The sequence below is a fragment of the Triticum dicoccoides genome, chromosome 2B, assembly GCF_002162155.2.
Source record: "Triticum dicoccoides isolate Atlit2015 ecotype Zavitan chromosome 2B, WEW_v2.0, whole genome shotgun sequence".
Taxonomy (NCBI): domain Eukaryota; kingdom Viridiplantae; phylum Streptophyta; class Magnoliopsida; order Poales; family Poaceae; genus Triticum; species Triticum dicoccoides.
In genome coordinates this window covers 708,952,874-708,962,980 of record NC_041383.1, presented here as the reverse complement: position 1 = coordinate 708,962,980, position 10,107 = coordinate 708,952,874, and positions in this window count along the sequence as shown.

The following is a 10,107-nucleotide window of genomic DNA, read 5'->3' as shown; positions in this document are numbered from 1 at the left end:
GCCATCTCCTCCCGCATCCTGCGGTTTCGCACGTTCTGATGAAAAGCGCTGATTACCGCGGCAGGGTGGACATCTGGGATGTTGTGCTGTACGCGACTGAATCTCTGAATGTATTTGCGCAGGGGCTCTCCTTCCTTTTGGGCGAGCAGATGAAGGTCACTCTCTTGGCCATGAGGTTTGTGGCCACCTTTAAAGGCGCCGACAAACTGATGGCATAGATCTGCCCAGGAGGATATGGAATTGTCCGGCAAGTGCATGAGCCAGGATCTGACATTGGGCTTGAGCACCAGCGGGAAGTAGTTGGCAAGGATGTTGTCGTCTCGCCCCCCGGCAGCTTGCACCGCGATGGTGTAGATGCTGAAGAACTCCGACGGATGCGACTTGCCGTCATACTTCTCTGGTACATCTGGCTTGAAATTCTTCGTCCTGGGCCACTGGACTTGCCGCAGCTCACGAGTGAACGCAGGGCAACCTACCGCGTACGGCAAGTCACCTGGTTCCCCTGGCGCATGCATGTCGATAGAGGGTCCAGCGCGCTGGTCATATTGACGCCGCGCTTCTCTTCGGCGCTTGATGCGTGTTCGAGCGTCTTCTTGCTGTCGTTCGTGAAGAACCTGGCGTTGATCGCGACGAGCTCGTGGATCCGATGATGCAGTGGAGTCGTTGTCGAGGTGGATCCGGCGAGCCGGCAATATTGGCCTTCGGGATGGAGAGTGCACGGTGGTTGCACCCCCACCAGTTTTGTCGCCATCGGCTCGCGCCTGGCGGTCCTGCCGCGGCAGCGACGCACTCGGCTGCCGTGGAGTGTCGCCGTTGGCGAAGCCGATGAGACTCTGAATGGTGGCCCTCCATTCATCGATCTTGTCTGTTGTTGGAGGGTAATCCAGGAGTAGTTGAGCTCACGCCAAAGCTTCTGCTAGAGTGGTGGGCGGCAGTGGTGAACGGCGCGAGGAGCGGGATATGCTCGGACTTCTAACTATGTTAGAAGGAGCAGTATCCCGTCCAGGCGACCGTGTCTCGCTCGTGCTAGCACGTTGGCGTGCATGCTGGTCTTGAGCGCCCCGAGATCCACCAGCTCGATCTTGGTCCAACAAACGTATGGTACTGCGAATACCATGACGCTGTCGGTACTGCGCCTCCTGAGATGGGCGCGGTGCATGTACGGACGCCGATGTCTGCGCAGCGTTGTCCTTGGACCTGGCATCACCATGAGCTCCCTCGTCGGCGCCCGTCCTTTCGCCGGCGTCTACCCCACCACCCGCTTGCTCCAGTGGTGGTGGGATCAAAGCGGACGGAACAGCTGCCTCCGAAGCCTTCTTCTTCGGTGGCATGTCGATGAAGAAAATGAAGATCTAGCTCGTGTGAACGCCGGATCAGGTTCACACAACCTCGACACCCCCTACCTGGCGCGCCAAAGATGTCGGGGAAATTGATCCACGAACACCTATGGGACCGGCGGACCGAGCCCCTTTCGGTTCGGCGGGGGGCGGAGATCGCACGAAGAGCGGATCGAGGCGAAGCACACAAGCAGTTTACCCAGCTTCGGAGCTCTCCGGAGAGATAACACTCCTACTGCTGCTTGTCTGATTGTATTGAGTTCTTGCTCAGGAGCGCTGAGTGCTACAGTACACACGAGCTGCTAACAAGACCGAGCGTGTGTGTGTTTCTCGTTTTTTGAACCCCTTCTACGTTGCGCATGGGCCTCCGTTTATATGCTCAAGGGGTCACCGACAGGTGGCAAAGTAGACAAGGGTAAAATTGGAAAAAGAGGGGTGGTTGGTACAGCTACCTGTACAGTGTATCCTACCTAACCCTGACGGCAGGGGACAAAGGCATTAAATGCCCGTCTGCGTCGCCCAAACAGTGTAAAAAGGGACCGTCAGGGGCGCCACCGCTTGCCACGATGGCAATCTTGTCAGCGTCGCATGCCACCGCGCACCGCTGGCTGCACAGCCTCCCGTCACGCGCGCCTGGGAAGGCCCCAGGGCGACACGTTGGTGGATGTGCTGGAGCGTGGGTACAGAGTGGCCGCTCACCGCGGCAAGCGCCTTGCCGCGGTCGTTGTCTTGTCGCGTCCGGAAGCTTGTCGGTCATCGGGCCTTGCCAGGACGCGCGGCGCGTCGCGGCAAGTTCCTTGAGATGCCTTGGTTGGCCCTCCCGGCAAGCTCCTCTTGCCGGGGCCTTGTCTCCTTGGCTTGAATACTTTGTTCTTGAATGGCTTCAAAGGAACCACGGAGGACCTTGGCGGTCACCCGGCAAGCCTTGCCGCGGGGCGCTGCAACTGCCCGTGCACAAGTTCGGGATACTAGGGTACCCCTACTCTAGTACACCGATAGGAGCCCCCGGGCCTGGGCCACACACGGTGCTGAGCGCTGTTGGGCCAGGCCCAAAACAGGGCACGGGCACGCGCGGCCTGGATTATGCCGTATCTTACTCCGTATCCACCGCGTCCTCCCCCAACGGCACGCATCGAATGCGGTGTCGTGGGAGAGATCTTGGGTGGTTTCTTTATTCGGAAGGACGAAACGCCCGCCCCCTCCCTCTTTATAAGTAGAGGAAACAGGGGCAGTTCGCCCATCTTGTCGGTTATTACTCCAATTTCACAAATCTCCGCCGCTCCCCCCTTCTTCCCGAAGCTGAAAGAGAGCAGCGCTCCTCCCCCCATTGCCACTAGCACCACCAACGCCGTCGATCTCCCCCACCACCTCCGCCATGGCTCCGAAAGCCGATAAGGGGAAGGGCGTGAAATCGGTCGAGGCGCAGCGGCTCGCGGCGCTGTGAAAGGAGCGGGCCATCTTCCCCCCTCAGCTTGCCGCGAAGAAGCTGAGGGAGTACTACTACCTCTTCTGGTCGACGGAGACGTGAGCGCATCCGCGCACGAGGGTACTCCCGGCTGCCGCTTCAGAACTGGCTCCAAACGGGTACCCCTTCTTCGCGCTGTTCTTCTACTGCCGGCTCTGCCCGCCCTTCTTTGAATTCTTCTGTGACATCATGAACACCTACGGGTTCCGCCTCCTTGACTTCACCCCCAACGCCATTCTGACCATGGCAGTTTTCGCACATCTCTGCGAAAACTTTGTCGGAGTCCATCCAAACGTAGCTCTTTTCCGCCACTTCTTCATGCCCCGAGTCGAGAGAGGAGAGCCTCTTGCCGGCGGGATCGCCCGGCGGGATCGCTTGGATCTCGAGAGTCGGCAAGAAGGAAGCTTATCTGGAGGGAGAGCTCCGCAGCAAGTGGGAGGAATGGAGAGCAGAGTGGTGCTGGATTGTCGAGGAGAACCCGCAGCCATTTACTGCCCTGTGCCAAGCCCCAATAGTGCGCGGCAATGATTGGAGCAATGTGGCCCCGGAAGACGACAGGCTGAAGATCGCCGTCACCCGGATCCTACGCCTCAGGCTTGCCGGGCTCACCGTAGGCGCCGTTGGCACAGATTTTCTTCGCCGCCGCATCGCCCCCCTGCAGGAGAGGAGGAGACCCGCCTGGGAGTTCCAGAACTCGGCGGATATCATGAGGCTGCGCCTGGGCCTCAACTTCAACTTCACTGTCCTGGAACTAGATGCGATGCTCCTGGAACTGTTCAAGCGCGATCCCCAACATCCATTCATGCTGCCGAGGGGTGTCGTTCCGTTGTGCAACAACTCCTCGCTCGACCGCATCCGCGCAATGATGCCGTTGTGCGATTCGCATGGGATTGTCCCAACCTGGCAAGAGCCTGCCGACGATGTTGTGCGGGCGTTCTTAGACGGCCTGGAAGAAGTGCCGGTCCGCGCCGATGAGCAGAAGAGCCTCACCCGCGACACCACCGATGATGAGATGCAGCGCATCGCCACCAGGCTGGAAGAGGTGGCAGCAGCCGCTGCCGCGGGTGAGTTCGGATTCACCGTGGAGGAGGCAGAGGCAGCAGAGGCGGCAAGCCTTGTCGAGCGAGAGGAGTTTGCCGGCGTGGAAGAGCTTGCCGGGCCTGAAGCTGAGTCGAGTGAGCTCGCCGAGGGCGCGGGTGACTCGTTGGAGATCGGCTCCTCCTCCTCTCTACCTTCAGCCAGCTCGCCGCGAGCGGAGCCCCCAGCTCCACCAAGAAGGCGTCTCCGCAAGGCCGGGGACGTAGCGGGGCGACAGACGAGTCAACAGCCGTCGTGCCGCGCAACACGCTCTACCGCGGCAAGCACTGTTGCCGCGGGAGCGCCTCACGCCGCTGCAGCAACTGGGGCGGGGCCTTCCCGGTCCACCGCTACTGCCCCCGCCAAGCGGACAAGGGAACCTACTCCTCCACCTCGTCGCACCGGAGGCGAGCCGGACTTCGATCTCTCCGCGCTCAGCTCCGACGAGGAAGAAGAAGAGTAAGATTCCTTGTCGTGCTTGTAGTTCTTCAATTTTTGTTGCTTTGTCTTGTATCTGACTTGCTTCACTCTGAACCCATTCCTTTTCAGGACGCTGGCCCAGAGAGCGGCGAAGAGAGCCAAGGTCTCGGTGATTGTCATCGAGGACGAACCCACCACGCCAGCAGAAGGTGTGCCCGAGACCACCTTGCCGGACCCGGCAGCTTTTCCCCAAAGCAGCCCCCAGCGCAGCCCCCAGCGTAAGTGTATAGTTTATTTCCTGCTTTCAGGCGTGCATGGGTGCTCTTCCTTTTGCTGATATCTGATTGTTGATTTGTGTAGAAGCAGAGCAGCCTCACCAGGAGTGCCCGGAAGCCGCTTCCGAAATGCCATCTGCTTCGATTACACCGCCAAGGGAGGATCCCCCGGCAAGGGAGCGTTCTCCGGCAAGGGGCAGTTCTCCGGCAAGGGACAGCACCAGCGATCCTCCGGTGGTTGAGACCACGGCTGCAGATCCTAGCACAGGTAATCTTCTTGCTTGAAAACTTGCCCTTGGGTTCTTCTTCTTCCGATTTTCTTTTTGAGTATTTTGCTTGACTTCTCTCCCTTTTCCGTTCGTCAGATCCACCTGCCACGGAGCCGATGGAAACCGAGGTCGCCGGCGAGGAGGGCGCGCGCAGCAGTACCGACGACGCCGTCGCCACCGAAGGAGAGGCCGGCGCTGATGAGCCCGCCGGCGAAGAGGCCGCCGAAGCTGCCGCCGCAGAAGCTGGCGAGGAATCTGGCGATCGCACTGACGTCCCCGAGGCCGCAGGAGCGCCTGGCGCTACACCGACCGCCGATCCCTCCGCCGCTGCTGCAGCGCTAGGCTCCGAAGAGCCCTAGCCCGGCGCTTATTTGAAGGCCGGCGATGGCATCTTCATCAAGCTTCCCTGGGCGTCAAGCTCCAGGGCGCCGGTCGAGGGAGAAATCCTGGACGGAGAGGTGCTTGCCTCCGCTGGGCTGACGCTAGTTGACGCGCCAAGCAGCAGCAGCGACGAGCCTGAGGAGGAGCGGCTGCTGCGGAAGCTGATGTCGCTCTACCGCGCCCGACAGGCCAAGATGGTGTCCCAGAAGCGCTTGTCGCGAAGGCGGGAGTTGACATTGAGAACCGCGCGGAGGAGCTCCGGGGTCTCAGGCAGGAAGCTCTCCGGTCCCTGGCAGAGGGGCGGGAGCGACTCACCGAGGAGCGGAAATCCTTCCTCCTCGCGAAGGCTGAAGTTGAAGAGCAACAGCGGCTTGCTGCCGAGAAGTTGTTTGCGCAGGAAGGCGAGTTGGCGCAGCGCAAGGTCAACCTTGACAGCCACGAGGAGGAGCTTGCCGCGCGCGAGCAAGCAATTGGCGGGGCGCTCAAGGAAGCAAAGGATGCTGCCGCAGCCGCCGAGGCCGCCACGAAGGAGCTGGAGACGAAGATGGCGCAGCTGGAGGCCGATCTCAAGGCGAGCGGCGAGGAGCTTGCCGCGCTCAAGCGTGAGCGCGAGAAGGACGCCGCCGCTCATGGCGAGCTGCAGGGGCGTCTCGCTGAGAGGAGCAAGGAGCTCAGCACCGCCAAGGACTCCAACGCAGATCTTGAGTTGAAGCTGGCTACTTTGACTCAGACGCTGGATGGCGCCAGGGAGCGGGAGGTGGCCTTGACGGAGAAGATCAAGGCCGACGAGGCGCTGCTGGCGAGTGCTACTGCTGTCCAGGACACTTTTAGGGAGATTGTGGAGCACTGGACCGATGGTCTGGTGAATGTTGCCGCAGCCATCGAGTGGGAGCTGGCGCAGCTGGGGATGGAGGATCTCGGGTACTCCTCCGATGAGCACCTCCAACCCAGCGCCAAGCTCAGCTTGTTCTTCAAAGGCGTGGCGACGGCCCTCCAGCGACTCTGGGAGAAGATCCCAAAGCAGCTGGCCGACGAGTCGCGCAAGATCTGCGCGGGAGTTCTTCAAAAAGTGCTGGTGAAGGTGGCCTTCCGCAACCCAGGCCTCAACCTCACCAACGTCCTCAGGTCCCTGCCGCCGGATGCTGATCTGGAAGCGCTCAAGGCCCTTGTCGCACCCATTGTGGACAAGGTGAGCGAGATCAAGAGGGTTGAGGGCGATCGCGTAGATTAGGCCGCCTGTTTTCTCTTTTTCTTGTCGCTGCTTGTCATGTTATAAGAACAATCTGTTAGAGCTGCGACAAGCTGTCCTGTAATATAACTCTATTTTGGGTAGTGATTGCTATGTTATTTCCTTTACTTGATCCTTGCTTTGTATGTTTTTGCCCTACGCTTTTAGGGAACTTGTCGGCGCAGGCACCTTAGCCGCGAGCGCTGAGTGCGGGACATCAGCAGCCTGCTGGCGGTGCCGCTTCCGACAAGAAACCTTGCCGCAACTAGTTGCGGCTCACTTAAGTTGTTGAGTGGACTCGAAACAAAATAAGGGCGCAACTAGCTACGAGTTGGTTCCTCCGCGCACAGGTTTTTCATACAAAGTACGGTCGTTCGAGGAAGATAACTTAAAAATTAAAACTGATTGCTCAAACTTTGGCAACTTAGCTTTTCTGTCGTTTGCTTCCCGGTAAGGCGAAACTTCCTTGAACGATGCCTGGTCCACACCATTATCTTCTCCTTTCCCCCCGGCAAACTTGTGTGCGAGGGAACCTTCCTTTCCTTTTTGAGAAAAAGGAAGAAGAGAAAATAAAGATATGGAGCCTTACGGCTCGTTATTGCTTACCGGGGGTAGGTGCTGCACAAAGTGTCAGATAACACATGCATAAAAAAATAGAAAGCATGAAATTGACAAGATGTGCGGAGCACATGAGCTTTACTTATGCACGGGGTCTGTGCCCGGCTTTGTACAAAGGATTACATGCAACATCGGCAAGACTTGTACAAAAGGTGGTTGCCAGAACGGGTTCCGACAACCGTGCCCTACGGGCAAAACTTACGAAGATGCTCAATGTTCCAGGAGTTGCTCACCGGAATGCCATCTTCGGTCTCAAGGCGGACAGCGCCAGGCCTAGTGACTCGTTTCACTCGGTAAGGGCCTTCCCACTTCGGCGTCAACTTGTTGGAATTCTTGGCGGACTGAACGCGCCGAAGAACAAGGTCGCCTTCCTTGAAACTTCTGGCCTTAACTTTGCGGCTATGATAGCGGCGCAAAGCTTGCTGGTATCGAGCAGCTCGTACAGCAGCCTGAAGACGGTCCTCCTCAAGGAGCAGCGCATCATCTTGTCGCAACTGCTCTTGCTCGAGCTCATCATAAGCGAGCACTCGAGGTGACCCGTATACGAGTTCCGTGGGGAGAACTGCCTCTACTCCATAGACTAGAGCGAAAGGTGTCTGGCCAGTGGCTCGATTTGGCGTCGTCCTGATCGACCAAAGAACCACCGGCAGCTCCTCAATCCAGTTCTTTCCGCACTTGTGCAGCCTATCGAAAGTCCTGGTCTTGAGCCCGCGCAGCACTTCAGCATTTGCCCTCTCCGCTTGACCCTTGCTTCTCGGATGAGCAACAGAAGCGAAGCAGACCTTGGCGCCAAGATCTTGGACGTACTGCATGAAGGTGCAGCTCGTGAATTGCGTGCTGCTGTCGGTGATGATCCTGTTAGGGATCCTGAAACGGCAAACAATCGACCTGAAGAACTTGACTGCTGACTGTGCTGTCACCTTCCTCACTGGTTCCACTTCCGGCCACTTTGTGAACTTGTCGATTGCAACGTACAAGTACTCAAAGCCCCCAACAGCTCGGGGAAAGGGGCCGAGGATGTCGAGCCCCCAGACCGAAAATGGCCAAGATAAAGGGATCGTCTGGAGAGCTTGAGCTAGCTGGTGTATCTGTTTGGAATGGAACTGGCACACTTCACACTTGGTTACTTGTGCAGTTGCATCCTGGAGGGCTGTCGGCCAAAAGAATCCTTGCCGGAACACTTTGCCGGCAAGTGCTCTTGCGCCAATGTGGTGACCACATATGCCTCCGTGCATCTCTGCCAACAGCTTTTGTCCGTCTTCCTGGTGAATACACTTCAATTTCACACCGTTGAGTCTTCTTCTGTACAGTGTGTTGTCGACAAACTGGTACATACTTGACTGCCGGGCTACTATTTCCGCTTCTTCTTGCTCTTCGGGAAGTTCTCCTGTCTGAAGGAAATGGACAATCTGCTGCGCCCATGCTGGAGCTTGTGGCTCGACAACAAGGACTAAAGGCACATCTGCTGCTGCGGGAACATCCGCTTCTACAGCGAGAACCTTGGCTCAGCCGGAGCTTGATGTTCCCCGGCAAGCTTGCCGGAGCAAAGCTTGTCGGGAGCGTCTGCTACGACGGAACAAACCATAAGGCTTGCTGGAGCAGACTACTCCTCAGCACCCTTGGTGTTGATCTTGGGGACCTTCTTGGCGGCGGCTCCAGGGAGCTCTGCCGGAAAATAGTCACCAGAAATCAACTTCCTCTTCTTGCTCTGTCCAGTTGATGGTGTTACGGATGGTTGAGTCAGCTTGAGCACAAAAATCCCTGGTTCCACAGGTAACTTAAGTGCGGCGCACTTTGACAGGCCATCGGCAATGTCTTTCTGAGCTCTTGGAACATGTTCCATTTGGAGGCCGTCAAAGTGCTCTTCTAGCTTTCTCACTTCATCTACGTAAGCTTCCATCAACGGACTCTGATAATTTTTGTTCACTTGGCGAACGACAAGCTGTGAGTCACCCCTGACAATGAGCTTCTTGATCCCAAGGTCTGCTACGATCCTGAGACCAGCAAGCAAACCTTCATACTTTGTGGTATTGTTCGTTGCTTGCTCCTTGGGAAAGTGCATCTGGACTACGTACTTGAGGTGCTCTCCGGTGGGTGCAACAAGTAGCACGCCCGCGCCGGCGCCTTGCAGCGAAAAGGCACCATCAAAGTACATCAGCCACTCTTTGCTTGCTTCTTTGACGGGGATGCTTGTTTCTGGAATTTGTTCATCTTGTGTTGGCGTCCATTCTGCTATGAACTCCGCCAATGCCCTGCTTTGGATAGTTGAAGTGCTCTCAAACTTGAGGCCAAAGCTTGACAGTTCCAGTGCCCACTCGACAATCATGCCTGTTGCTTCTGGATTTTGCAGTATCCTCTTCGGCGGAAAACGAGTGACGACTATGATCTCATGTGCTTGGAAGTAATGGCGCGGCTTTCTCGAGGCCATGAGAAGGCCGAAAAGCAATTTCTGCACACCAGAGTACCTCGACCTAGCCCCCTGCAGAAGGGAACTGACAAAGTAAACTGGGCGCTGCACCATCCTTTTCTGCATCTTCTCACGCTCCTGCGCAGATCCATCTTTGTCGGGACCAGAGCTTGTCGGTGAAGCCCCTTGCTTGTTGCTGGATGCATCTGCTGTGGTTGCTGGCTCATCATCCGCCTCCCTCTCCGCCACTAACGCAGCACTGACCACTTGATTGGTTGCCGCTATATACAGCAGCAACTTCTCTTGTGGCTTAGGTGCGACAAGTGTTGGAGTGGAGGACAGGTATCTCTTCAAGTCCTGCAGCGCAGCCTCCGCCTCCGGAGTCCATTTCATTGGACCTGCCTTTTTCAATATTTTGAAAAATGGCAGGGCGCGCTCAGCAGATCTAGAGATAAACCTGCTGAGAGCAGCCACGCAACCGGCAAGTCTTCGTACATCCTTGATGCGCTTTGGTGCTTCAATCTGCTCAATGGCCTTGATCTTGTCGGGATTGGCTTCAATTCCCCGCTGAGACACGAAGAACCGGAGAAGCTTGCCGGAGGGGACTCCAAACACACACTTCTCGGGGTT